This window comes from Gavialis gangeticus, unplaced genomic scaffold (assembly GCF_001723915.1).
Source record: "Gavialis gangeticus isolate Ggan-Ray unplaced genomic scaffold, GavGan_comp1, whole genome shotgun sequence".
NCBI lineage: Eukaryota > Metazoa > Chordata > Crocodylia > Gavialidae > Gavialis > Gavialis gangeticus.
The window spans coordinates 183,300,896-183,301,682 of NW_017728992.1; the positions used below are offsets into that span (position 1 = coordinate 183,300,896).

General features: G+C 55.5%; 1 protein-coding gene across 1 annotated transcript in view; it reads right to left on the reverse strand.

Moving 5' to 3' along the window:
* The window catches only part of HAS2 (hyaluronan synthase 2), a 32,941-nt gene extending 32,387 nt beyond the window's left edge, over positions 1-554 (reverse strand). Inside the window, exon 1 of the mRNA XM_019528114.1 lies at positions 401-554. The gene's annotated coding sequence lies outside the window, so the exon portion shown is untranslated. The remainder of the gene's footprint in view (positions 1-400) is intronic.
* Between the last annotated feature and the right edge of the window lie 233 nt (positions 555-787).

Sequence of the window (787 nt, forward strand, 5' to 3'; positions counted from 1 at the left end):
AGCCGAGCCGAGCCGAGCCCGGCGCACCTGGCCCCGGGGCAGGGACGGTGCAACCTGCGGGGCGGGCCGCGGGATCCACAGGAGCCCCCGGCCCCGCTCAGCCACAGCCCGCGAGGCGGGGGTGGAGAGGGACCGGCCTCGGACCCGGTCCCCGGGGATCCACAGGAAGCGGGTCCGGAAAGAGATCCCCGGGGATGCATAGGAGCAGGTCCCAAGGGAGATCTGCAGACACCCATCGAAACGGATCTCCGCACGCATCCCCGGGGCTTCCTGGACGTGGTTTAGAAACACCTCGCCGCTTTCTGTCCCGTCCAAGTCGGGGTTTCCAAGCCCCTCGTGTTGGCCCCCCGCCCCTCCAGCCTGCATCCCCCGTCCCCGCCGCCATCAATCAATCACCTACCTTGTTTGTCCTGCTCCCCTTTGGTCATCAAGGGTCCTCAGCCCGCTGTGTGGTCTGGCCGGCTGTAGCTCCCGCTGAATAGTTTCCAAGATTGAGGTAATAGATCAAATGGCACTTTGTTGTTGGGGGGTTTTGTGTTTTTCCCCCCAAGGGGCGGTTGGGGGGACAAGGGGAAAGATTCGAAGGAAAAAAAAAAATTGAAAATTACTGAGCTCTGCTCATTTTTTTTTTTCTCCCCACTTTTTTTCTTTTATTATTATTATTATTACTCCCCAATTTTTTTTTTTCTCCTTAAGTTTCCAGCCCAACGTTTCTTAAAAAAAAATAAAAAAAATCTCTTGGAAATAATAAATTAGAGGCTGGTTTCTCGCGATCGAGCTGAAGATC